This window comes from Nerophis ophidion, linkage group LG13, assembly GCF_033978795.1.
Source record: "Nerophis ophidion isolate RoL-2023_Sa linkage group LG13, RoL_Noph_v1.0, whole genome shotgun sequence".
Classification (NCBI taxonomy): domain Eukaryota; kingdom Metazoa; phylum Chordata; class Actinopteri; order Syngnathiformes; family Syngnathidae; genus Nerophis; species Nerophis ophidion.
This window is the reverse complement of record NC_084623.1, coordinates 25,630,541-25,653,738: the sequence shown is the minus strand read 5'-3', so window position 1 is coordinate 25,653,738 and position 23,198 is coordinate 25,630,541. Positions and strand designations below refer to the sequence as shown.

At 46.3% G+C, this 23,198-nt stretch overlaps 4 non-coding genes and 44 pseudogenes across 4 annotated transcripts; all 48 read right to left on the bottom strand.

Moving 5' to 3' along the window:
• Nucleotides 1-10: 10 nt before the first annotated feature.
• LOC133566192 (5S ribosomal RNA) lies at nucleotides 11-129 on the bottom strand (annotated as a pseudogene).
• Nucleotides 130-497: 368 nt separating this feature from the next.
• LOC133566296 (5S ribosomal RNA) lies at nucleotides 498-616 on the bottom strand. Its single transcript, XR_009809436.1, has one exon. It is a non-coding gene; the product is annotated as a 5S ribosomal RNA (ribosomal RNA).
• A 364-nt stretch (nucleotides 617-980) lies between these two features.
• LOC133567241 (5S ribosomal RNA) lies at nucleotides 981-1,099 on the bottom strand (annotated as a pseudogene).
• Nucleotides 1,100-1,464: 365 nt separating this feature from the next.
• Nucleotides 1,465-1,583, bottom strand: LOC133566829 (5S ribosomal RNA; annotated as a pseudogene).
• A 364-nt stretch (nucleotides 1,584-1,947) lies between these two features.
• LOC133567799 (5S ribosomal RNA) lies at nucleotides 1,948-2,066 on the bottom strand (annotated as a pseudogene).
• Nucleotides 2,067-2,430: 364 nt separating this feature from the next.
• On the bottom strand, nucleotides 2,431-2,549 carry LOC133566734 (5S ribosomal RNA; annotated as a pseudogene).
• A 364-nt stretch (nucleotides 2,550-2,913) lies between these two features.
• Nucleotides 2,914-3,032, bottom strand: LOC133565860 (5S ribosomal RNA; annotated as a pseudogene).
• A 372-nt stretch (nucleotides 3,033-3,404) lies between these two features.
• On the bottom strand, nucleotides 3,405-3,523 carry LOC133566925 (5S ribosomal RNA; annotated as a pseudogene).
• Nucleotides 3,524-3,888: 365 nt separating this feature from the next.
• Nucleotides 3,889-4,007, bottom strand: LOC133565719 (5S ribosomal RNA; annotated as a pseudogene).
• A 368-nt stretch (nucleotides 4,008-4,375) lies between these two features.
• Nucleotides 4,376-4,494, bottom strand: LOC133566890 (5S ribosomal RNA; annotated as a pseudogene).
• A 364-nt stretch (nucleotides 4,495-4,858) lies between these two features.
• Nucleotides 4,859-4,977, bottom strand: LOC133566446 (5S ribosomal RNA; annotated as a pseudogene).
• A 365-nt stretch (nucleotides 4,978-5,342) lies between these two features.
• Nucleotides 5,343-5,461, bottom strand: LOC133565455 (5S ribosomal RNA; annotated as a pseudogene).
• A 368-nt stretch (nucleotides 5,462-5,829) lies between these two features.
• Nucleotides 5,830-5,948, bottom strand: LOC133566565 (5S ribosomal RNA; annotated as a pseudogene).
• Nucleotides 5,949-6,312: 364 nt separating this feature from the next.
• Nucleotides 6,313-6,431, bottom strand: LOC133567798 (5S ribosomal RNA; annotated as a pseudogene).
• A 361-nt stretch (nucleotides 6,432-6,792) lies between these two features.
• On the bottom strand, nucleotides 6,793-6,910 carry LOC133567211 (5S ribosomal RNA; annotated as a pseudogene).
• Nucleotides 6,911-7,273: 363 nt separating this feature from the next.
• Nucleotides 7,274-7,392, bottom strand: LOC133565848 (5S ribosomal RNA; annotated as a pseudogene).
• A 370-nt stretch (nucleotides 7,393-7,762) lies between these two features.
• Nucleotides 7,763-7,881, bottom strand: LOC133566180 (5S ribosomal RNA; annotated as a pseudogene).
• A 363-nt stretch (nucleotides 7,882-8,244) lies between these two features.
• LOC133566924 (5S ribosomal RNA) lies at nucleotides 8,245-8,363 on the bottom strand (annotated as a pseudogene).
• A 364-nt stretch (nucleotides 8,364-8,727) lies between these two features.
• On the bottom strand, nucleotides 8,728-8,846 carry LOC133565927 (5S ribosomal RNA). The gene has a single exon (XR_009809432.1). It is a non-coding gene; the product is annotated as a 5S ribosomal RNA (ribosomal RNA).
• A 368-nt stretch (nucleotides 8,847-9,214) lies between these two features.
• Nucleotides 9,215-9,333, bottom strand: LOC133566889 (5S ribosomal RNA; annotated as a pseudogene).
• Nucleotides 9,334-9,697: 364 nt separating this feature from the next.
• On the bottom strand, nucleotides 9,698-9,816 carry LOC133566445 (5S ribosomal RNA; annotated as a pseudogene).
• Nucleotides 9,817-10,181: 365 nt separating this feature from the next.
• Nucleotides 10,182-10,300, bottom strand: LOC133565847 (5S ribosomal RNA; annotated as a pseudogene).
• A 364-nt stretch (nucleotides 10,301-10,664) lies between these two features.
• On the bottom strand, nucleotides 10,665-10,783 carry LOC133565708 (5S ribosomal RNA; annotated as a pseudogene).
• A 368-nt stretch (nucleotides 10,784-11,151) lies between these two features.
• Nucleotides 11,152-11,270, bottom strand: LOC133566211 (5S ribosomal RNA; annotated as a pseudogene).
• Nucleotides 11,271-11,634: 364 nt separating this feature from the next.
• On the bottom strand, nucleotides 11,635-11,753 carry LOC133565981 (5S ribosomal RNA; annotated as a pseudogene).
• A 364-nt stretch (nucleotides 11,754-12,117) lies between these two features.
• On the bottom strand, nucleotides 12,118-12,236 carry LOC133565107 (5S ribosomal RNA; annotated as a pseudogene).
• A 368-nt stretch (nucleotides 12,237-12,604) lies between these two features.
• Nucleotides 12,605-12,723, bottom strand: LOC133566546 (5S ribosomal RNA; annotated as a pseudogene).
• A 364-nt stretch (nucleotides 12,724-13,087) lies between these two features.
• LOC133566167 (5S ribosomal RNA) lies at nucleotides 13,088-13,206 on the bottom strand (annotated as a pseudogene).
• Nucleotides 13,207-13,570: 364 nt separating this feature from the next.
• Nucleotides 13,571-13,689, bottom strand: LOC133565846 (5S ribosomal RNA; annotated as a pseudogene).
• A 364-nt stretch (nucleotides 13,690-14,053) lies between these two features.
• On the bottom strand, nucleotides 14,054-14,172 carry LOC133565705 (5S ribosomal RNA; annotated as a pseudogene).
• Nucleotides 14,173-14,540: 368 nt separating this feature from the next.
• Nucleotides 14,541-14,659, bottom strand: LOC133566483 (5S ribosomal RNA; annotated as a pseudogene).
• Nucleotides 14,660-15,023: 364 nt separating this feature from the next.
• LOC133565330 (5S ribosomal RNA) lies at nucleotides 15,024-15,142 on the bottom strand (annotated as a pseudogene).
• Nucleotides 15,143-15,514: 372 nt separating this feature from the next.
• On the bottom strand, nucleotides 15,515-15,633 carry LOC133565117 (5S ribosomal RNA; annotated as a pseudogene).
• A 368-nt stretch (nucleotides 15,634-16,001) lies between these two features.
• Nucleotides 16,002-16,120, bottom strand: LOC133567416 (5S ribosomal RNA; annotated as a pseudogene).
• Nucleotides 16,121-16,488: 368 nt separating this feature from the next.
• On the bottom strand, nucleotides 16,489-16,607 carry LOC133567429 (5S ribosomal RNA; annotated as a pseudogene).
• Nucleotides 16,608-16,975: 368 nt separating this feature from the next.
• LOC133567427 (5S ribosomal RNA) lies at nucleotides 16,976-17,094 on the bottom strand (annotated as a pseudogene).
• A 368-nt stretch (nucleotides 17,095-17,462) lies between these two features.
• On the bottom strand, nucleotides 17,463-17,581 carry LOC133566154 (5S ribosomal RNA; annotated as a pseudogene).
• Nucleotides 17,582-17,945: 364 nt separating this feature from the next.
• On the bottom strand, nucleotides 17,946-18,064 carry LOC133567327 (5S ribosomal RNA; annotated as a pseudogene).
• A 368-nt stretch (nucleotides 18,065-18,432) lies between these two features.
• LOC133566888 (5S ribosomal RNA) lies at nucleotides 18,433-18,551 on the bottom strand (annotated as a pseudogene).
• Nucleotides 18,552-18,915: 364 nt separating this feature from the next.
• Nucleotides 18,916-19,034, bottom strand: LOC133567772 (5S ribosomal RNA). Its single transcript, XR_009809476.1, has one exon. It is a non-coding gene; the product is annotated as a 5S ribosomal RNA (ribosomal RNA).
• Nucleotides 19,035-19,398: 364 nt separating this feature from the next.
• Nucleotides 19,399-19,517, bottom strand: LOC133565844 (5S ribosomal RNA; annotated as a pseudogene).
• Nucleotides 19,518-19,881: 364 nt separating this feature from the next.
• LOC133565704 (5S ribosomal RNA) lies at nucleotides 19,882-20,000 on the bottom strand (annotated as a pseudogene).
• Nucleotides 20,001-20,368: 368 nt separating this feature from the next.
• LOC133567426 (5S ribosomal RNA) lies at nucleotides 20,369-20,487 on the bottom strand (annotated as a pseudogene).
• Nucleotides 20,488-20,855: 368 nt separating this feature from the next.
• Nucleotides 20,856-20,974, bottom strand: LOC133566142 (5S ribosomal RNA; annotated as a pseudogene).
• A 364-nt stretch (nucleotides 20,975-21,338) lies between these two features.
• Nucleotides 21,339-21,457, bottom strand: LOC133567326 (5S ribosomal RNA; annotated as a pseudogene).
• Nucleotides 21,458-21,825: 368 nt separating this feature from the next.
• On the bottom strand, nucleotides 21,826-21,944 carry LOC133566887 (5S ribosomal RNA; annotated as a pseudogene).
• A 364-nt stretch (nucleotides 21,945-22,308) lies between these two features.
• LOC133567760 (5S ribosomal RNA) lies at nucleotides 22,309-22,427 on the bottom strand. Its single transcript, XR_009809475.1, has one exon. It is a non-coding gene; the product is annotated as a 5S ribosomal RNA (ribosomal RNA).
• Nucleotides 22,428-22,791: 364 nt separating this feature from the next.
• On the bottom strand, nucleotides 22,792-22,910 carry LOC133566444 (5S ribosomal RNA; annotated as a pseudogene).
• Nucleotides 22,911-23,198: the final 288 nt, after the last annotated feature.

Sequence of the window (23,198 nt, the reverse complement as noted above, 5' to 3'; positions counted from 1 at the left end):
CATCGCTAAAAGCCTACAGCACCTGGTATTCCTAGGCAGTCTCCCATCCAAGTACTAACCAGGCCAGACCCAGCTTAGCTTCCGAGATCAGACGAGATCGGGCGATCTTCGGGTAGTATGGCCGTAAGCCGAGAGGCAGTCCTCAGAATTAAATTTTTAAATGTGGCAAGCTGGTTGACAGGACCTTTCTGCAATGAGCTACACGTGTGTGATACAATAATCACTGCTCTTTTTCTCAGCCTATGTATCTCTTTGGACTTTTGCCCCACTGTTAGCACTGCAGTGCCTTGAGGCACATGGGTCACTGTTGGCGACACTGCAAATCTTGCTATAAATTTCAGACCGAGTCAAAACTAAACAAACATGTTTTGGGTGGAGACCAGCGGTTTGTTTGGACGAGCATAATGTAGCGTTTTGACAAGTGTGGCAAGTATCTCTAGCCATTGTGAAAAAAACAAAAGGGAGAAAGTGCGCCCTATACTGGTAGCATCGCTAAAAGCCTACAGCACCTGGTATTCCCAGGCAGTCTCCCAACCAAGTACTAACCAGGCCAGACCCAACTTAGCTTCCGAGATCAGACGAGATCGGGCGATCTTCGGGTAGTATGGCCGTAAGCCGAGAGGTAGTCCTCAGAATTCAATTTTTAAATGTGGCAAGCTGGTTGACAGGACCTTTCTGCAATGAGCTACACGTGTGTGATACAATAATCACTGCTCTTTTTCTCAGCCTATGTAACTCTTTGGACTTTTGCCCCACTGTTAGCACTGAAGTGCCTTGAGGCACATGGGTCACTGTTGGCGACACTGCAAATCTTGCTATAAATTTCAGACCGAGTCAAAACTAAACTTGTTTTGGGTGTAGAACAGCGTTTTGTTTGGACGAGCATAATGTAGCGTTTTGACAAGTGTGGCAAGTATCTATAGCCATTGTGACAAAAACAAAAGGGAGAAAGTGCGCCCTATACTGGGAGCATCGCTAAAAGCCTACAGAACCTGGTATTCCTAGGCCGTCTCCCATCCAAGTACTAACCAGGCCAGACCCAGCTTAGCTTCCGAGATCAGACGAGATCGGGCTATCTTCGGGTAGTATGGCCGTAAGCCGAGAAGAAGTCCTCAGAATTCAATTTTTAAATGTGGCAAGCTGGTTGACAGGACCTTTCTGCAATTGGCTACACGTGTGTGATACAATAATCACTGCTCTTTTTCTCAGCCTATGTAACTCTTTGGACTTTTGCCCCACTGTTAGCACTGAAGTGCCTTGAGGCACATGGGTCACTGTTGGCGACACTGCAAATCTTGCTGTAAATTTCAGACCGAGTCAAAACTAAACATGTTTTGGGTGGAGACCAGCGTTTTGTTTGGACGAGCATAATGTAGCGTTTTGACAAGTGTGGCAAGTATCTATAGCCATTGTGAAAAAAAACAAAAGGGAGAAAGTGCGCCCTATACTGGTAGCATCGCTAAAAGCCTACAGCACCTGGTATTCCTAGGCAGTCTCCCAACCAAGTACTAACCAGGACCGACCCAGCTTATCTTCCGAGATCAGACGAGATGGGGCGATCTTCGGGTAGTATGGCCGTAAGCCGAGAGGCAGTCCTCAGAATTCAATTTTTAAATGTGGCAAGCTGGTTGACAGGACCTTTCTGCAATGAGCTACACGTGTGTGATACAATAATCACTGCTCTTTTTCTCAGCCTATGTAACTCTTTGGACTTTTGCCCCACTGTTAGCACTGAAGTGCCTTGAGGCACATGGGTCACTGTTGGCGACACTGCAAATCTTGCTATAAATTTTAGACCGAGTCAAAACTAAACATGTTTTGGTTGGAGACCAGCGTTTTGTTTGGACGAGCATAATGTAGCGTTTTGACAAGTGTGGCAAGTATCTATAGCCATTGTGAAAAAAACAAAAGGGAGAAAGTGCGCCCTATACTGGTAGCATCGCTAAAAGCCTACAGCACCTGGTATTCCTAGGCAGTCTCCCAACCAAGTACTAACCAGGCCAGACCCAGCTTAGCTTCCGAGATCAGACGAGATCGGGCGATACTCGGGTAGTATGGCCGTAAGCCGAGAGGTAGTCCTCAGAATTCAATTTTTAAATGTGGCAAGCTGGTTGACAGGACCTTTCTGCAATGAGCTACACGTGTGTGATACAATAATCACTGCTCTTTTTCTCAGCCTATGTAACTCTTACGACTTTTGCCCCACTGTTAGCACTGAAGTGCCTTGAGGCACATGGGTCACTGTTGGCGACACTGCAAATCTTGCTATAAATTTCAGACCGAGTCAAAACTAAACATGTTTTGGGTGGAGACCAGCGGTTTGTTTGGACGAGCATAATGTAGCGTTTTGACAAGTTTGGCAAGTATCTATAGCCATTGTGAAAAAAACAAAAGGGAGAAAGTGCGCCCTATACTGGTAGCATCGCTAAAAGCTTACAGCACCTGGTATTCCTAGGCAGTCTCCCAACCAAGTACTAACCAGGCCAGACCCAGCTTAGCTTCCGAGATCAGACGAGATGGGGCGATCTTCGGGTAGTATGGCCGTAAGCCGAGAGGCAGTCCTCAGAATTGAATTTTTAAATGTGGCAAGCTGGTTGACAGGACCTTTCTGCAATGAGCTACACGTGTGTGATACAATAATCACTGCTCTTTTTCTCAGCCTATGTAACTCTTTGGACTTTTGCCCCACTGTTAGCACTGAAGTGCCTTGAGGCACATGGGTCACTGTTGGCGACACTGCAAATCTTGCTATAAATTTCAGACCGAGTCAAAACCAAACATGTTTTGGTTGGAGACCAGCGTTTTGTTTGGACGAGCATAATGTAGCGTTTTGACAAGTGTGGCAAGTATCTATAGCCATTGTGAAAAAAACAAAAGGGAGAAAGTGCGCCCTATACTGGTAGCATCGCTAAAAGCTTACAGCACCTGGTATTCCTAGGCAGTCTCCCAACCAAGTACTAACCAGGCCAGACCCAGCTTAGCTTCCGAGATCAGACGAGATCGGGCGATCTTCGGGTAGTATGGCCGTAAGCCGAAAGGCAGTCCTCAGAATTCAATTTTTAAATGTGGCAAGCTGGTTGACAGGACCTTTCTGCAATGCGCTACACGTGTGTGATACAATAATCACTGCTCTTTTTCTTAGTTTCTCAGCCTATGTAACTCTTTGGACTTTTGCCCCACTGTTAGCACTGAAGTGCCTTGAGGCACATGGGTCACTGTTGGCGACACTGCAAATCTTGCTATAAATTTCAGACCGAGTCAAAACTAAACTTGTTTTGGGTGGAGACCAGCGTTTTGTTTGGACGAGCATAATGTAGCGTTTTGACAAGTGTGGCAAGTATCTATAGCCATTGTGAGAAAAACAAAAGGGAGAAAGTGCGCCCTATACTGGGGGCATCGCTAAAAGCCTACAGCACTTGGTATTCCTAGGCAGTCTCCCAACCAAGTACTAACCAGGCCGGACCCAGCTTAGCTTCCGAGATCAGACGAGATCGGGGGATCTTCGGGTAGTATGGCCGTAAGCAGAGAGGCAGTCCTCAGAATTCAATTTTTGAATGTGGCAAGCTGGTTGACAGGACCTTTCTGCAATGAGCTACACATGTGTGATACAATAATCATTGCTTTTTTTCTCAGCCCATGTAACTCTTTGGACTTTTGCCCCACTGTTAGCACTGAAGTGCCTTGAGGCACATGGGTCAATGTTGGCGACACTGCAAATATTGCTATAAATTTCAGACCGAGTCAAAACTTAACATGTTTTGGGTGGAGACCAGCGTTTAGTTTGGACGAGCATAATGGAGCGTTTTGACAAGTGTGGCAAGTATCTATAGCTATTGTGACAAAAACAAAAAGGGAGAAAATGCGCCCTATACTGGGAGCATCGCTAAAAGCCTACAGCACCTGGTATTCCTAGACAGTCTCCCATCCAAGTACTAACCAGGCCAGACCCAGCTTAGCTTCCGAGCTCAGACGAGATCGGGCGATCTTCGGGTAGTATGGCCGTAAGCCGAGATGCGGTCATCAGAATTCTATTTTTAAATGTGGCAAGCTGGTTGACAGGACCTTTCTGCAATGAGCTACACGTGTGTGATACAATAATCACTGCTCTTTTTCTGAGCCTATGTAACTCTTTGGACTTTTGCCCCACTGTTAGCACTGAAGTGCCTTGAGGCACATGGGTCACTGTTGGCGACACTGCAAATCTTGCTATAAATTTCAGACCAAGTCAAAACTAAACAAACATGTTTTGGGTGGAGACCAGCGGTTTGTTTGGACGAGCATCATGTAGCGTTTTGACAAGTGTGGCAAGTATCTATAGCCATTGTGAAAAAAACAAAAGGGAGAAAGTGCGCCCTATACTGGGAGCATCGCTAAAAGCCTACAGCACCTGGTATTCCTAGGCAGCCTCCCAACCAAGTACTAACCAGGACAGACCCAGCTTAGCTTCCGAGATCAGACGAGATCGGGCGATCTTCGGGTAGTATGGCCGTAAGCCGAGAGGCAGTCCTCAGAATTAAATTTTTAAATGTGGCAAGCTGGTTGACAGGACCTTTCTGCAATGAGCTACACGTGTGTGATACAATAATCACTGCTCTTTTTCTCAGCCTATGTAACTATTTGGACTTTTGCCCCACTGTTAGCACTGAAGTGCCTTGAGGCACATGGGTCACTGTTGGCGACACTGCAAATCTTGCTATAAATTTCAGACCGAGTCAAAACTAAACTTGTTTTGGGTGGAGACCAGCGTTTTGTTTGGACGAGCATAATGTAGCGTTTTGACAAGTGTGGCAAGTATCTATAGCCATTGTGACAAAAACAAAAGGGAGAAAGTGCGCCCTATACTGGGGGCATCGCTAAAAGCCTACAGCACTTGGTATTCCTAGGCAGTCTCCCAACCAAGTACTAACCAGGCCAGACCCAGCTTAGCTTCCGAGATCAGACGAGATCGGGCGATCTTCGGGTAGTATGGCCGTAAGCCGAGACGCAGTCCTCAGAATTCAATTTTTAAATGTGGCAAGCTGGTTGACAGGACCTTTCTGCAATGAGCTACACGTGTGTGATACAATAATCACTGCTCTTTTTCTCAGCCTATGTAACTCTTTGGACTCTTGGCCCACTGTTAGCACTGAAGTGCCTTGAGGCACATGGGTGACTGTTGGCGACACTGCAAATCTTGCTATAAATTTCAGACCGAGTCAAAACTAAACATGTTTTGGGTGGAGACCAGTGTTTTGTTTGGACGAGCATAAACGTAGCGTTTTGACAAGTGTGGCAAGTATCTAGCGCCATTGTGACAAAAACAAAAGGGAGAAAGTGCGCCCTATACTGGGAGCATCGCTAAAAGCCTACAGCACCTGGTATTCCTAGGCAGTCTCCCATCCAAGTACTAACCAGGCCGGACCCAGCTTAGCTTCCGAGATCAGACGAGATCGGGGGATCTTCGGGTAGTATGGCCGTAAGCCGAGAGGCAGTCCTCAGAATTCAATTTTTACATGTGGCAAGCTGGTTGACAGGACCTTTCTGCAATGAGCTACACGTGTGTGATACAATAATCACTGCTCTTTTTCTCAGCCTATGTAACTCTTTGGACTTTTGCCCCAATGTTAGCACTGAAGTGCCTTGAGGCACATGGGTCACTGTTGGCGACACTGCAAATCTTGCTATAAATTTCAGACCGAGTCAAAACTAAACAAACATGTTTTGGGTGGAGACCAGCGGTTTGTTTGGACGAGCATAATGTAGCGTTTTGACAAGTGTGGCAAGTATCTATAGCCATTTTGAAAAAAACAAAAGGGAGAAAGTGCGCCCTATACTGGTAGCATCGCTAAAAGCCTACAGCACCTGGTATTCATAGGCAGTCTCCCAACCAAGTACTAACCAGGCCAGACCCAGCTTAGCTTCCGAGATCAGACGAGATCGGGCGATCTTCGGGTAGTATGGCCGTAAGACGAGAGGCAGTCCTCAGAATTCAATTTTTAAATGTGCCAATCTGGTTGACAGGACCTTTCTGCAATGAGCTACACGTGTGTGATACAATAATCACTGCTCTTTTTCTCAGCCTATGTAACTCTTTGGACTTTTGCCCCACTGTTAGCACTGAAGTGCCTTGAGGCACATGGGTCACTGTTGGCGACACTGCAAATCTTGCTATAAATTTTAGACCGAGTCAAAACTAAACATGTTTTGGTTGGAGACCAGCGTTTTGTTTGGACGAGCATAATGTAGCGTTTTGACAAGTGTGGCAAGTATCTATAGCCATTGTGAAAAAAACAAAAGGGAGAAAGTGCGCCCTATACTGGTAGCATCGCTAAAAGCCTACAGCACCTGGTATTCCTAGGCAGTCTCCCAACCAAGTACTAACCAGGCCAGACCCAGCTTAGCTTCCGAGATCAGACGAGATCGGGCGATACTCGGGTAGTATGGCCGTAAGCCGAGAGGTAGTCTCAGAATTCAATTTTTAATGTGGCAAGCTGGTTGACAGGACTTTTCTGCAATGAGCTACACGTGTGTGATACAATAATCACTGCTCTTTTTCTCAGCCTATGTAACTCTTACGACTTTTGCCCCACTGTTAGCACTGAAGTGCCTTGAGGCACATGGGTCACTGTGGCGACACTGCAAATCTTGCTATAAATTTCAGACCGAGTCAAAACTAAACATGTTTTGGGTGGAGACCAGCGGTTTGTTTGGACGAGCATAATGTAGCGTTTTGACAAGTTTGGCAAGTATCTATAGCCATTGTGAAAAAAACAAAAGGGAGAAAGTGCGCCCTATACTGGTAGCATCGCTAAAAGCTTACAGCACCTGTATTCCTAGGCAGTCTCCCAACCAAGTACTAACCAGGCCAGACCCAGCTTAGCTTCCGAGATCAGACGAGATGGGGCGATCTTCGGGTAGTATGGCCGTAAGCCGAGAGGCAGTCCTCAGAATTCAATTTTAAATGTGGCAAGCTGGTTGACAGGACCTTTCTGCAATGAGCTACACGTGTGTGATACAATAATCACTGCTCTTTTTCTCAGCCTATGTAACTCTTTGGACTTTTGCCCCACTGTTAGCACTGAAGTGCCTTGAGGCACATGGGTCACTGTTGGCGACACTGCAAATCTTGCTATAAATTTCAGACCGAGTCAAAACCAAACATGTTTTGGTTGGAGACCAGCGTTTTGTTTGGACGAGCATAATGTAGCGTTTTGACAAGTGTGGCAAGTATCTATAGCCATTGTGAAAAAAACAAAAGGGAGAAAGTGCGCCCTATACTGGTAGCATCGCTAAAAGCTTACAGCACCTGGTATTCCTAGGCAGTCTCCCAACCAAGTACTAACCAGGCCAGACCCAGCTTAGCTTCCGAGATCAGACGAGATCGGGCGATCTTCGGGTAGTATGGCCGTAAGCCGAAAGGCAGTCCTCAGAATTCAATTTTTAAATGTGCAAGCTGGTTGACAGGACCTTTCTGCAATGCGCTACACGTGTGTGATACAATAATCACTGCTCTTTTTCTTAGTTTCTCAGCCTATGTAACTCTTTGGACTTTTGCCCCACTGTTAGCACTGAAGTGCCTTGAGGCACATTGGTCACTGTTGGCGACACTGCAAATCTTGCTATAAATTTCAGACGAGTCAAAACTAAACTTGTTTTGGGTGGAGACCAGCGTTTTGTTTGGACGAGCATAATGTAGCGTTTTGACAAGTGTGGCAAGTATCTATAGCCATTGTGACAAAAACAAAAGGGAGAAAGTGCGCCCTATACTGGGAGCATCGCTAAGAGCCTACAGCACCTGGTATTCCTAGGCAGTCTCCCATCCAAGTACTAACCAGGCCAGACCCAGCTTAGCTTCCGAGATCAGACGAGATCGGGCGATCTTCGGGTAGTATGGCCGTAAGCCGAGAGGCAGTCCTCAGAATTCAATTTTTAAATGTGGCAAGCTGGTTGACAGGACCTTTCTGCAATGAGCTACACGTGTGTGATACAATAATCACTGCTCTTTTTCTCAGCCTATGTAACTCTTGGACTTTTGCCCCACTGTTAGCACTGAAGTGCCTTGAGGCACATGGGTCACTGTTGGCGACACTGCAAATCTTGCTATAAATTTCAGACCGAGTCAAAACTAAACATGTTTTGGGTGGAGACCAGTGTTTTGTTTGGACGAGCATAATGTAGCGTTTTGACAAGTGTGGCAAGTATCTATAGCCATTGTGAGAAAAACAAAAGGGAGAAAGTGCGCCCTATACTGGGGGCATCGCTAAAAGCCTACAGCACTTGGTATTCCTAGGCAGTCTCCCAACCAAGTACTAACCAGGCCGGACCCAGCTTAGCTTCCGAGATCAGACGAGATCGGGGGATCTTCGGGTAGTATGGCCGTAAGCAGAGAGGCAGTCCTCAGAATTCAATTTTTGAATGTGGCAAGCTGGTTGACAGGACCTTTCTGCAATGAGCTACACATGTGTGATACAATAATCATTGCTTTTTTTCTCAGCCCATGTAACTCTTTGGACTTTTGCCCCACTGTTAGCACTGAAGTGCCTTGAGGCACATGGGTCAATGTTGGCGACACTGCAAATATTGCTATAAATTTCAGACCGAGTCAAAACTTAACATGTTTTGGGTGGAGACCAGCGTTTAGTTTGGACGAGCATAATGGAGCGTTTTGACAAGTGTGGCAAGTATCTATAGCTATTGTGACAAAAACAAAAGGGAGAAAATGCGCCCTATACTGGGAGCATCGCTAAAAGCCTACAGCACCTGGTATTCCTAGACAGTCTCCCATCCAAGTACTAACCAGGCCTGACCCAGCTTAGCTTCCGAGTTCAGACGAGATCGGGCGATCTTCGGGTAGTATGGCCGTAAGCCGAGATGCGGTCATCAGAATTCTATTTTTAAATGTGGCAAGCTGGTTGACAGGACCTTTCTGCAATGAGCTACACGTGTGTGATACAATAATCACTGCTCTTTTTCTGAGCCTATGTAACTCTTTGGACTTTTGCCCCACTGTTAGCACTGAAGTGCCTTGAGGCACATGGGTCACTGTTGGCGACACTGCAAATCTTGCTATAAATTTCAGACCAAGTCAAAACTAAACAAACATGTTTTGGGTGGAGACCAGCGGTTTGTTTGGACGAGCATAATGTAGCGTTTTGACAAGTGTGGCAAGTATCTATAGCCATTGTGAAAAAAACAAAAGGGAGAAAGTGCGCCCTATACTGGGAGCATCGCTAAAAGCCTACAGCACCTGGTATTCCTAGGCAGCCTCCCAACCAAGTACTAACCAGGACAGACCCAGCTTAGCTTCCGAGATCAGACGAGATCGGGCGATCTTCGGGTAGTATGGCCGTAAGCCGAGAGGCAGTCCTCAGAATTAAATTTTTAAATGTGGCAAGCTGGTTGACAGGACCTTTCTGCAATGAGCTACACGTGTGTGATACAATAATCACTGCTCTTTTTCTCAGCCTATGTAACTCTTTGGACTTTTGCCCCACTGTTAGCACTGAAGTGCCTTGAGGCACATGGGTCACTGTTGGCGACACTGCAAATCTTGCTATAAATTTCAGACCGAGTCAAAACTAAACTTGTTTTGGGTGGAGACCAGCGGTTTGTTTGGACGAGCATAATGTAGCGTTTTGACAAGTGTGGCAAGTATCTATAGCCATTGTGACAAAAACAAAAGGGAGAAAGTGCGCCCTATACTGGGGGCATCGCTAAAAGCCTACAGCACTTGGTATTCCTAGGCAGTCTCCCAACCAAGTACTAACCAGGCCAGACCCAGCTTAGCTTCCGAGATCAGACGAGATCGGGCGATCTTCGGGTAGTATGGCCGTAAGCCGAGACGCAGTCCTCAGAATTCAATTTTTAAATGTGGCAAGCTGGTTGACAGGACCTTTCTGCAATGAGCTACACGTGTGTGATACAATAATCACTGCTCTTTTTCTCAGCCTATGTAACTCTTTGGACTCTTGGCCCACTGTTAGCACTGAAGTGCCTTGAGGCACATGGGTGACTGTTGGCGACACTGCAAATCTTGCTATAAATTTCAGACCGAGTCAGAACTAAACATGTTTTGGGTGGAGACCAGTGTTTTGTTTGGACGAGCATAAACGTAGCGTTTTGACAAGTGTGGCAAGTATCTAGCGCCATTGTGACAAAAACAAAAGGGAGAAAGTGCGCCCTATACTGGGAGCATCGCTAAAAGCCTACAGCACCTGGTATTCCTAGGCAGTCTCCCATCCAAGTACTAACCAGGCCGGACCCAGCTTAGCTTCCGAGATCAGACGAGATCGGGGGATCTTCGGGTAGTATGGCCGTAAACCGAGAGGCAGTCCTCAGAATTCAATTTTTGAATGTGGCAAGCTGGTTGACAGGACCTTTCTGCAATGAGCAACACGTGTGTGATACAATAATCACTGCTCTTTTTCTCAGCCTATGTAACTCTTTGGACTTTTGCTCCACTGTTAGCACTGAAGTGCCTTGAGGCACATGGGTCACTCTTGGCGACACTGGAAATCTTGCTATAAATTTCAGACCGAGTCAAAACTAAACTTGTTTTGGGTGGAGAACAGCGTTTTGTTTGGACGAGCATAATGTAGCGTTTTGACAAGTGTGGCAAGTATCTATAGCCATTGTGACAAAAACAAAAGGGAGAAAGTGCCCCCTATACTGGGAGCATCGCTAAAAGCTTACAGCACCTGGTATTCCTAGGCAGTCTCCCATCCAAGTACTAACCAGGCCAGACCCAGCTTAGCTTCCGAGATCAGACGAGATCAGGCGATCTTCAGGCAGTATGGCCGTAAGCCGAGAGGCAGTCCTCAGAATTCAATTTTTACATGTGGCAAGCTGGTTGACAGGACCTTTCTGCAATGAGCTACACGTGTGTGATACAATAATCACTGCTCTTTTTCTCAGCCTATGTAACTCTTTGGACTTTTGCCCCAATGTTAGCACTGAAGTGCCTTGAGGCACATGGGTCACTGTTGGCGACACTGCAAATCTTGCTATAAATTTCAGACCGAGTCAAAACTAAACAAACATGTTTTGGGTGGAGACCAGCGGTTTGTTTGGACGAGCATAATGTAGCGTTTTGACAAGTGTGGCAAGTATCTATAGCCATTTTGAAAAAAACAAAAGGGAGAAAGTGCGCCCTATACTGGTAGCATCGCTAAAAGCCTACAGCACCTGGTATTCCTAGGCAGTCTCCCAACAAAGTACTAACCAGGCCAGACCCAGCTTAGCTTCCGAGATCAGACGAGATCGGGCGATCTTCGGGTAGTATGGCCGTAAGACGAGAGGCAGTCCTCAGAATTCAATTTTTAAATGTGCCAATCTGGTTGACAGGACCTTTCTGCAATGAGCTACACGTGTGTGATACAATAATCACTGCTCTTTTTCTCAGCCTATGTAACCCCTACGACTTTTGCCCCACTGTTAGCACTGAAGTGCCTTGAGGCACATGGGTCACTGTTGGCGACACTGCAAATCTTGCTATAAATTTCAGACCGAGTCAAAACTAAACTTGTTTTGGGTGGAGACCAGCGTTTTGTTTGGACGAGCATAATGTAGCGTTTTGACAAGTGTGGCAAGTATCAATAGCCATTGTGACAAAAACAAAAGGGAGAAAGTGCGCCCTATACTGGTAGCATCGCTAAAAGCCTACAGCACCTGGTATTCCTAGGCAGTCTCCCAACCAAGTACTAACCAGGCCAGACCCAGCTTAGCTTCCGAGATCAGACGAGATCAGGCGATCTTCGGGTAGTATGGCCGTAAGCCGAGAGGCAGTCCTCAGAATCCAATTTTTAAATGTGGCAAGCTGGTTGACAGGACCTTTCTGCAATGAGCTACACGTGTGTGATACAATAATCACTGCTCTTTTTCTCAGCCTATGTAACTCTTTGGACTTTTGCCCCACTGTTAGCACTGAAGTGCCTTGAGGCACATGGGTCACTGTTGGCGACACTGCAAATCTTGCTATAAATTTCAGACCGAGTCAAAACTAAACTTGTTTTGGGTGGAGACCAGCGTTTTGTTTGGACGAGCATAATGTAGCGTTTTGACAAGTGTGGCAAGTATCTATAGCCATTGTGACAAAAACAAAAGGGAGAAAGTGCGCCCTATACTGGGAGCATCGCTAAATGCCTACAGCACCAGGTATTCCTAGGCAGTCTCCCATCCAAGTACTAACCAGGCCAGACCCAGCTTAGCTTCCGAGATCAGACGAGATCGGGCGATCTTCGGGCAGTATGGCCGTAAGCCGAGAGGCAGTCCTCAGAATTCAATTTTTAAATGTGGCAAGCTGGTTGACAGGACCTTTCTGCAATGAGCTACACGTGTGTGATACAATAATCACTGCTCTTTTTCTCAGCCTATGTAACTCTTTGGACTTTTGCCCCAATGTTAGCACTGAAGTGCCTTGAGGCACATGGGTCACTGTTGGCGACACTGCAAATCTTGCTATAAATTTCAGACCGAGTCAAAACTAAACAAACATGTTTTGGGTGGAGACCAGCGGTTTGTTTGGACAAGCATAATGTAGCGTTTTGACAAGTGTGGCAAATATCTATAGCCATTGTGAAAAAAACAAAAGGGAGAAAGTGCGCCCTATACTGGTAGCATCGCTAAAAGCCTACAGCACCTGGTATTCCTAGGCAGTCTCCCAACCAAGTACTAACCAGGCCAGACCCAGCTTAGCTTCCGAGATTTGACGAGATCGGGCGATCTTCGGGTAGTATGGCCGTAAGCCGAGAGGCAGTCCTCAGAATTCAATTTTTAAATGTGGCAAGCTGGTTGACAGGACCTTTCTGCAATGAGCTACACGTGTGTGATACAATAATCACTGCTCTTTTTCTCAGCCTATGTAACTCTTTGGACTTTTGCCCCACTGTTAGCACTGAAGTGCCTTGAGGCACATGGGTCACTGTTGGCGACACTGCAAATCTTGCTATAAATTTCAGACCGAGTCAAAACTAAACTTGTTTTGGGTGGAGACCAGCGTTTTGTTTGGACGAGCATAATGTAGCGTTTTGACAAGTGTGGCAAGTATCTATAGCCATTGTGACAAAAACAAAAGGGAGAAAGTGCGCCCTATACTGGGAGCATCGCTAAAAGCCTACAGCACCTGGTATTCCTAGGCAGTCTCCCATCCAAGTACTAACCAGGCCAGACCCAGCTTAGCTTCCGAGATCAGACGAGATCGGGCGATCTTCGGGTAGTATGGCCGTAAGCCGAGAGACAGTCCTCAGAATTCAACTTTTAAATGTGGCAAGCTGGTTGACAGGACCTTTCTGCAATGAGCTACACGAGTGTGATACAATAATCACTGCTCTTTTTCTCAGCCTATGTAACTCTTTGGACTTTTGCCCCACTGTTAGCACTGAAGTGCATTGAGGCACATGGGTCACTGTTGGCGACACTGCAAATCTTGCTATAAATTTCAGACCGAGTCAAAACTAAACATGTTTTGGGTGGAGACCAGCGTTTTGTTTGGATGAGCATAATGTAGCGTTTTGACAAGTGTGGCAAGTATCTATAGCCATTGTGACAAAAACAAAAGGGAGAAAGTGCGCCCTATACTGGGAGCATCGCTAAAAGCCTACAGCACCTGGTATTCCTAGGCAGTCTCCCATCCAAGTACTAACCAGGCCGGACCCAGCTTAGCTTCCGAGATCAGACGAGATCGGGGGATCTTCGGGTAGTATGGCCGTAAACCGAGAGGCAGTCCTCAGAATTCAATTTTTGAATGTGGCAAGCTGGTTGACAGGACCTTTCTGCAATGAGCTACACGTGTGTGATACAATAATCACTGCTCTTTTTCTCAGCCTATGAAACTCTTTGGACTTTTGCTCCACTGTTAGCACTGAAGTGCCTTGAGGCACATGGGTCACTGTTGGCGACACTGGAAATCTTGCTATAAATTTCAGACCGAGTCAAAACTAAACTTGTTTTGGGTGGAGAACAGCGTTTTGTTTGGACGAGCATAATGTAGCGTTTTGACAAGTGTGGCAAGTATCTATAGCCATTGTGACAAAAACAAAAGGGAGAAAGTGCCCCCTATACTGGGAGCATCGCTAAAAGCCTACAGCACCTGGTATTCCTAGGCAGTCTCCCATCCAAGTACTAACCAGGCCAGACCCAGCTTAGCTTCCGAGATCAGACGAGATCAGGCGATCTTCGGGCAGTATGGCCGTAAGCCGAGAGGCAGTCCTCAGAATTCAATTTTTAAATGTGGCAAGCTGGTTGACAGGACCTTTCTGCAATGAGCTACACGTGTGTGATACAATAATCACTGCTCTTTTTCTCAGCCTATGTAACCCTTTGGACTTTTGCCCCAATGTTAGCACTGAAGTGCCTTGAGGCACATGGGTCACTGTTGGCGACACTGCAAATCTTGCTATAAATTTCAGACCGAGTCAAAACTAAACAAACATGTTTTGGGTGGAGACCAGCGGTTTGTTTGGACGAGCATAATGTAGCGTTTTGACAAGTGTGGCAAATATCTATAGCCATTGTGAAAAAAACAAAAGGGAGAAAGTGCGCCCTATACTGGTAGCATCGCTAAAAGCCCACAGCACCTGGTATTCCTAGGCAGTCTCCCAACCAAGTACTAACCAGGCCAGACCCAGCTTAGCTTCCGAGATCAGACGAGATCGGGCGATCTTCGGGTAGTATGGCCGTAAGACGAGAGGCAGTCCTCAGAATTCAATTTTTAAATGTGCCAATCTGGTTGACAGGACCTTTCTGCAATGAGCGACACGTGTGTGATACAATAATCACTGCTCTTTTTCTCAGCCTATGTAACTCTTACGACTTTTGCCCCACTGTTAGCACTGAAGTGCCTTGAGGCACATGGGTCACTATTGGCGACACTGCAAATCTTGCTATAAATTTCAGACCGATTCAAAACTAAACATGTTTTGGGTGGAGACCAGAGTTTTGTTTGGACGAGCATAATGTAGCGTTTTGACAAGTGTGGCAAGTATCTATAGCCATTGTGACAAAAACAAAAGGGAGAAAGTGCGCCCTATACTGGGAGCATCGCTAAAAGCCTACAGCACCTGGTATTCCTAGGAAGTCTCCCATCCAAGTACTAACCAGGCCGGACCCAGCTTATCTTCCGAGATCAGACGAGATCGGGGGATCTTCGGGTAGTATGGCCGTAAGCCGAGAGGCAGGCCTCAGAATTAAATTTTTAAATGTGGCAAGCTGGTTGACAGGACCTTTCTGCAATGAGCTACACGTGTGTGATACAATAATCACTGCTCTTTTTCTTAGTTTCTCAGCCTATGTAACTCTTTGGACTTTTGCCCCACTGTTAGCACTGAAGTGCCTTGAGGCACATGGGTCACTGTTGGCGACACTGCAAATCTTGCTATAAATTTCAGACCGAGTCAAAACTAAACTTGTTTTGGGTGGAGACCAGCGTTTTGTTTGGACGAGCATAATGTAGCGTTTTGACAAGTGTGGCAAGTATCAATAGCCATTGTGACAAAAACAAAAGGGAGAAAGTGCGCCCTATACTGGGAGCATCGCTAAAAGCCTACAGCACCTGGTATTCCTAGGTAGTCTCCCAACCAAGTACTAACCAGGCCAGACCCAGCTTAGCTTCCGAGATCAGACGAGATCGGGCGATCTTCGGGTAGTATGGCCGTAAGCCGAGAGGCTGTCCTCAGAATTCAATTTTTAAATGTGGCAAGCTGGTTGACAGGACCTTTCTGCAATGAGCTACACGTGTGTGATACAATAATCACTGCTCTTTTTCTCAGCCTATGTAACTTTTTGGACTTTTGCCCCACTGTTAGCACTGAAGTGCCTTGAGGCACATGGGTCACTGTTGGTGACACTGCAAATCTTGCTATAAATTTCAGACCGAGTCAAAACTAATCAAACATGTTTTGGGTGGAGACCAGCGTTTTGTTTGGACGAGCATAATGTAGCGTTTTGACAAGTGTGGCAAGTATCTATAGCCATTGTGAGAAAAACAAAAGGGAGAAAGTGCGCCCTATACTGGGAGCATCGCTAAAATCCTACAGCACCTGGTATTCCTAGGCAGTCTCCCATCCAAGTACTAACCAGGCCAGAAACAGCTTAACTTCCGAGATCAGACGAGATCATGCGATCTTCGGGTAGTATGGCCGTAAGGCGAGAGGCAGTCCTCAGAATTCAATTTTTAAATGTGGCAAGTTGGTTGACAGGACCTTTCTGCAATGAGCTACACGTGTGTGATACAATAATCACTACTCTTTTTCTCAGCCTATGTAACTCTTTGGACTTTTGCCCCACTGTTAGCACTGAAGTGCCTTGAGGCACATGGGTCACTGTTGGCGACACTGCAAATCTTGCTATAAATTTCAGACCGAGTCAAAACTAAACAAACATGTTTTGGGTGGAGACCAGCGGTTTGTTTGGACGAGCATAATGTAGCGTTTTGACAAGTGTGACAAGTATCTATAGCCATTGTGACAAACACAAAAGGGAGAAAGTGCGCCCTATACTGGGAGCATCGCTAAAAGCCTACAGCACCTGGTATTCCTAGGCAGTCTCCCATCCAAGTACTAACCAGGCCAGAAACAGCTTAACTTCCGAGATCAGACGAGATCATGCGATCTTCGGGTAGTATGGCCGTAAGGCGAGAGGCAGTCCTCAGAATTCAATTTTTAAATGTGGCAAGCGGGTTGACAGGACCTTTCTGCAATGAGCTACACGTGTGTGATACAATAATCACTACCCTTTTTCTCAGCCTATGTAACTCTTTGGACTTTTGCCCCACTGTTAGCACTGAAGTGCCTTGAGGCACATGGGTCACTGTTGGCGACACTGCAAATCTTGCTATAAATTTCAGACCGAGTCAAAACTAAACAAACATGTTTTGGGTGGAGACCAGCGGTTTGTTTGGACGAGCATAATGTAGCGTTTTGACAAGTGTGGCAAGTATCTATAGCCATTGTGACAAACACAAAAGGGAGAAAGTGCGCCCTATACTGGGAGCATCGCTAAAAGCCTACAGCACCTGGTATTCCTAGGCAGTCTCCCATCCAAGTACTAACCAGGCCAGAAACAGCTTAACTTCCGAGATCAGACGAGATCATGCGATCTTCGGGTAGTATGGCCGTAAGGGGAGAGGCAGTCCTCAGAATTCAATTTTTAAATGTGGCAAGCTGGTTGACAGGACCTTTCTGCAATGAGCTACACGTGTGTGATACAATAATCACTACTCTTTTTCTCAGCCTATGTAACTCTTTGGACTTTTGCCCCACTTTTAGCACTGAAGTGCCTTGAGGCACATGGGTCACTGTTGGCGACACTGCAAATCTTGCTATAAATTTCAGACCGAGTCAAAACTAAACAAACATGTTTTGGGTGGAGACCAGCGGTTTGTTTGGACGAGCATAATGTAGCGTTTTGACAAGTGTGGCAAGTATCTATAGCCATTGTGACAAACACAAAAGGGAGAAAGTGCGCCCTATACTGGGAGCATCGCTAAAAGCCTACAGCACCTGGTATTCCTAGGCAGTCTCCCATCCAAGTACTAACCAGGCCAGACCCAGCTTAGCTTCCGAGATCAGACGAGATCGGGCGATCTTCGGGTAGTATGGCCGTAAGCCGAGAGGCAGACCTCAGAATTCAATTTTTAAATGTGGCAAGCTGGTTGACAGGACCTTTCTGCAATGAGCTACACGTGTGTTATACAATAATCACTTCTGTTTTTCTCAGCCTATGTAACTCTTTGGACTTTTGCCCCACTCTTAGCACTGAAGTGCCTTGAGGCACATGGGTCACTGTTGGCGACACTGCAAATCTTGCTATAAATTTCAGACCGAGTCAAAACTAAACATGTTTTGGGTGGAGACCAGCGTTTTGTTTGGACGAGCATAATGTAGCGTTTTGACAAGTGTGGCAAGTATCTATAGTCATTGTGACAAAAACAAAAGGGAGAAAGTGCGCCCTATACTGGGAGCATCGCTAAAAGCCTACAGCACCTGGTATTCCTAGGCAGTCTCCCATCCAAGTATTAACCAGGACGGACCCAGCTTAGCTTCCGAGATCAGACGAGATCGGGGGATCTTCGGGTAGTATGGCCGTGAGCCGAGAGGCAGTCCTCAGAATTCAATTTTTAAATGTGGCAAGCTGGTTGACAGGAACTTTCTGCAATGAGCTACACGTGTGTGATACAATAATCACTGCTCTTTTTCTCAGCCTATGTAACTCTTTGGACTTTTGCCCCACTGTTAGCACTGAAGTGCCTTGAGGCAGATGGGTCACTGTTGGCGACACTGCAAATCTTGCTATAAATTTCAGACCAAGTCAAAACTAAACAAACATGTTTTGGGTGGAGACCAGCGGTTTGTTTGGGCGAGCATAATGTAGCGTTTTGACAAGTGTGGCAAGTATCTATAGCCATTGTGAAAAAAACAAAAGGGAGAAAGTTCGCCCTATACTGGTAGCATCGCTAAAAGCCTACAGCACCTGGTATTCCTAGGCAGCCTCCCAACCAAGTACTAACCAGGACAGACCCAGCTTAGCTTCCGAGATCAGACGAGATCGGGCGATCTTCGGGTAGTATGGCCGTAAGCCGAGAGGCAGTCCTCAGAATTCAATTTTTAAATGTGGCAAGCTGGTTGACAGGACCTTTCTGCAATGAGCTACACGTGTGTGATACAATAATCACTGCTCTTTTTCTCAGCCTATGTAACTCTTTGGACTTTTGCCCCACTGTTAGCACTGAAGTGCCTTGAGGCACATGGGTCACTGTTGGCGACACTGCAAATCTTGCTATAAATTTCAGACCGAGTCAAAACTAAACTTGTTTTGGGTGGAGACCAGCGTTTTGTTTGGACGAGCATAATGTAGCGTTTTGACAAGTGTGGCAAGTATCTATAGCCATTGTGACAAAAACAAAAGGGAGAAAGTGCGCCCTATACTGGGAGCATCGCTAAAAGCCTACAGCACCTGGTATTCCTAGGCAGTCTCCCATCCAAGTACTAACCAGGCCAGACCCAGCTTAGCTTCCGAGATCAGACGGGATCGGGCGATCTTCGGGTAGTATGGCCGTAAGCCGAGAGACAGTCCTCAGAATTCAACTTTTAAATGTGGCAAGCTGGTTGACAGGACCTTTCTGCAATGAGCTACACGTGTGTGATAAAATAATCACTGCTCTTTTTCTCAGCCTATGTAACTCTTTGGACTTTTGCCCCACTGTTAGCACTGAAGTGCCTTGAGGCACATGGGTCACTGTTGGCGACACTGCAAATCTTGCTATAAATTTCAGACCGAGTCAAAACTAAACATGTTTTGGGTGGAGACCAGCGTTTTGTTTGGACGAGCATAATGTAGCGTTTTGACAAGTGTGGCAAGTATCTATAGCCATTGTGACAAAAACAAAAGGGAGAAAGTGCGCCCTATACTGGGAGCATCGCTAAAAGCCTACAGCACCTGGTATTCCTAGGCAGTCTCCCATCCAAGTACTAACCAGGCCGGACCCAGCTTAGCTTCCGAGATCAGACGAGATCGGGGGATCTTCGGGTAGTATGGCCGTAAACCGAGAGGCAGTCCTCAGAATTCAATTTTTGAATGTGGCAAGCTGGTTGACAGGACCTTTCTGCAATGAGCTACACGTGTGTGATACAATAATCACTGCTCTTTTTCTCAGCCTATGAAACTCTTTGGACTTTTGCTCCACTGTTAGCACTGAAGTGCCTTGAGGCACATGGGTCACTGTTGGCGACACTGGAAATCTTGCTATAAATTTCAGACCGAGTCAAAACTAAACTTGTTTTGGGTGGAGAACAGCGTTTTGTTTGGACGAGCATAATGTAGCGTTTTGACAAGTGTGGCAAGTATCTATAGCCATTGTGACAAAAACAAAAGGGAGAAAGTGCCCCCTATACTGGGAGCATCGCTAAAAGCCTACAGCACCTGGTATTCCTAGGCAGTCTCCCATCCAAGTACTAACCAGGCCAGACCCAGCTTAGCTTCCGAGATCAGACGAGATCAGGCGATCTTCGGGCAGTATGGCCGTAAGCCGAGAGGCAGTCCTCAGAATTCAATTTTTAAATGTGGCAAGCTGGTTGACAGGACCTTTCTGCAATGAGCTACACGTGTGTGATACAATAATCACTGCTCTTTTTCTCAGCCTATGTAACCCTTTGGACTTTTGCCCCAATGTTAGCACTGAAGTGCCTTGAGGCACATGGGTCACTGTTGGCGACACTGCAAATCTTGCTATAAATTTCAGACCGAGTCAAAACTAAACAAACATGTTTTGGGTGGAGACCAGCGGTTTGTTTGGACGAGCATAATGTAGCGTTTTGACAAGTGTGGCAAGTATCTATAGCCATTGTGACAAACACAAAAGGGAGAAAGTGCGCCCTATACTGGGAGCATCGCTAAAAGCCTACAGCACCTGGTATTCCTAGGCAGTCTCCCATCCAAGTACTAACCAGGCCAGAAACAGCTTAACTTCCGAGATCAGACGAGATCATGCGATCTTCGGGTAGTATGGCCGTAAGGGGAGAGGCAGTCCTCAGAATTCAATTTTTAAATGTGGCAAGCTGGTTGACAGGACCTTTCTGCAATGAGCTACACGTGTGTGATACAATAATCACTACTCTTTTTCTCAGCCTATGTAACTCTTTGGACTTTTGCCCCACTTTTAGCACTGAAGTGCCTTGAGGCACATGGGTCACTGTTGGCGACACTGCAAATCTTGCTATAAATTTCAGACCGAGTCAAAACTAAACAAACATGTTTTGGGTGGAGACCAGCGGTTTGTTTGGACGAGCATAATGTAGCGTTTTGACAAGTGTGGCAAGTATCTATAGCCATTGTGACAAACACAAAAGGGAGAAAGTGCGCCCTATACTGGGAGCATCGCTAAAAGCCTACAGCACCTGGTATTCCTAGGCAGTCTCCCATCCAAGTACTAACCAGGCCAGACCCAGCTTAGCTTCCGAGATCAGACGAGATCGGGCGATCTTCGGGTAGTATGGCCGTAAGCCGAGAGGCAGACCTCAGAATTCAATTTTTAAATGTGGCAAGCTGGTTGACAGGACCTTTCTGCAATGAGCTACACGTGTGTTATACAATAATCACTTCTGTTTTTCTCAGCCTATGTAACTCTTTGGACTTTTGCCCCACTCTTAGCACTGAAGTGCCTTGAGGCACATGGGTCACTGTTGGCGACACTGCAAATCTTGCTATAAATTTCAGACCGAGTCAAAACTAAACATGTTTTGGGTGGAGACCAGCGTTTTGTTTGGACGAGCATAATGTAGCGTTTTGACAAGTGTGGCAAGTATCTATAGTCATTGTGACAAAAACAAAAGGGAGAAAGTGCGCCCTATACTGGGAGCATCGCTAAAAGCCTACAGCACCTGGTATTCCTAGGCAGTCTCCCATCCAAGTATTAACCAGGACGGACCCAGCTTAGCTTCCGAGATCAGACGAGATCGGGGGATCTTCGGGTAGTATGGCCGTGAGCCGAGAGGCAGTCCTCAGAATTCAATTTTTAAATGTGGCAAGCTGGTTGACAGGAACTTTCTGCAATGAGCTACACGTGTGTGATACAATAATCACTGCTCTTTTTCTCAGCCTATGTAACTCTTTGGACTTTTGCCCCACTGTTAGCACTGAAGTGCCTTGAGGCAGATGGGTCACTGTTGGCGACACTGCAAATCTTGCTATAAATTTCAGACCAAGTCAAAACTAAACAAACATGTTTTGGGTGGAGACCAGCGGTTTGTTTGGGCGAGCATAATGTAGCGTTTTGACAAGTGTGGCAAGTATCTATAGCCATTGTGAAAAAAACAAAAGGGAGAAAGTTCGCCCTATACTGGTAGCATCGCTAAAAGCCTACAGCACCTGGTATTCCTAGGCAGCCTCCCAACCAAGTACTAACCAGGACAGACCCAGCTTAGCTTCCGAGATCAGACGAGATCGGGCGATCTTCGGGTAGTATGGCCGTAAGCCGAGAGGCAGTCCTCAGAATTCAATTTTTAAATGTGGCAAGCTGGTTGACAGGACCTTTCTGCAATGAGCTACACGTGTGTGATACAATAATCACTGATCTTTTTCTCAGCCTATGTAACTCTTTGGACTTTTGCCCCACTGTTAGCACTGAAGTGCCTTGAGGCACATGGGTCACTGTTGGCGACACTGCAAATCTTGCTATAAATTTCAGACCGAGTCAAAACTAAACTTGTTTTGGGTGGAGACCAGCGTTTTGTTTGGACGAGCATAATGTAGCGTTTTGACAAGTGTGGCAAGTATCTATAGCCATTGTGACAAAAACAAAAGGGAGAAAGTGCGCCCTATACTGGGAGCATCGCTAAAAGCCTACAGCACCTGGTATTCCTAGGCAGTCTCCCATCCAAGTACTAACCAGGCCAGACCCAGCTTAGCTTCCGAGATCAGACGGGATCGGGCGATCTTCGGGTAGTATGGCCGTAAGCCGAGAGACAGTCCTCAGAATTCAACTTTTAAATGTGGCAAGCTGGTTGACAGGACCTTTCTGCAATGAGCTACACGTGTGTGATAAAATAATCACTGCTCTTTTTCTCAGCCTATGTAACTCTTTGGACTTTTGCCCCACTGTTAGCACTGAAGTGCCTTGAGGCACATGGGTCACTGTTGGCGACACTGCAAATCTTGCTATAAATTTCAGACCGAGTCAAAACTAAACATGTTTTGGGTGGAGACCAGCGTTTTGTTTGGACGAGCATAATGTAGCGTTTTGACAAGTGTGGCAAGTATCTATAGCCATTGTGACAAACACAAAAGGGAGAAAGTGCGCCCTATACTGGGGGCATCGCTAAAAGCCTACAGCACTTGGTATTCCTAGGCAGTCTCCCAACCAAGTACTAACCAGGCCAGACCCAGCTTAGCTTCCGAGATCAGACGAGATCGGGCGATCTTCGGGTAGTATGGCCGTAAGCCGAGACGCAGTCCTCAGAATTAAATTTTTAAATGTGGCAAGCTGGTTGACAGGACCTTTCTGCAATGAGCTACACGTGTGTGATACAATAATCACTGCTCTTTTTCTCAGCCTATGTAACTCTTTGGACTTTTGCTCCACTGTTAGCACTGAAGTGCCTTGAGGCACATGGGTCACTGTTGGCGACACTGGAAATCTTGCTATAAATTTCAGACCGAGTCAAAACTAAACTTGTTTTGGGTGGAGAACAGCGTTTTGTTTGGACGAGCATAATGTAGCGTTTTGACAA